The sequence below is a fragment of the Monoraphidium neglectum genome (assembly GCF_000611645.1).
Source record: "Monoraphidium neglectum strain SAG 48.87 unplaced genomic scaffold scaffold05670, whole genome shotgun sequence".
NCBI classification, from domain to species: Eukaryota; Viridiplantae; Chlorophyta; class Chlorophyceae; order Sphaeropleales; family Selenastraceae; genus Monoraphidium; species Monoraphidium neglectum.
The window spans coordinates 1-508 of NW_014007960.1; positions in this window are offsets into that span (position 1 = coordinate 1).

Below are 508 nucleotides of genomic sequence, written 5' to 3' on the forward strand. Positions count from 1 at the left end.
GCGAAAGAGAACGTCTGTGCGTGAAGAAGCCGCTGGCGGGGTTTATGAAGCCAACGGGGGCGCCCAGCTTCCTCCTGCCTTCCCTGGCGGGACTTTGAGCTCGGTGCGCAGCTGCCTGAAGCTGCTGCTTGTGATTGGCCCCACATAAGGTCCTCGCTCGTTGGATCACATTTCATACGCGCTCTTTGCCACCCGTTGTCATCTCATTTCTCAAGCACAACCAGCAGCCATGGCCCCCAAGGTCGGCGAGAAGGGCCCCGCGAAGAAGGGCCCGGCCAAGAAGGCCGCGGACGGCAAGGCCAAGAAGAAGAAGGTCTCCAAGGCCGAGACCTACAAGATCTACATCTACAGTGAGCGCCTGCAGGGGGGTTGAGGGNTCGGCTGTGATTCGAGCGGGCATATGTCAATATGGGGTGTTGCTCAACAACAGGGGGGATCATGTGACAGCAGCAGCGCGTTTTCAGCAGCAGCAGCAGCAGCTTACTGTGTTTGCAGCAGCAGTCGAAAA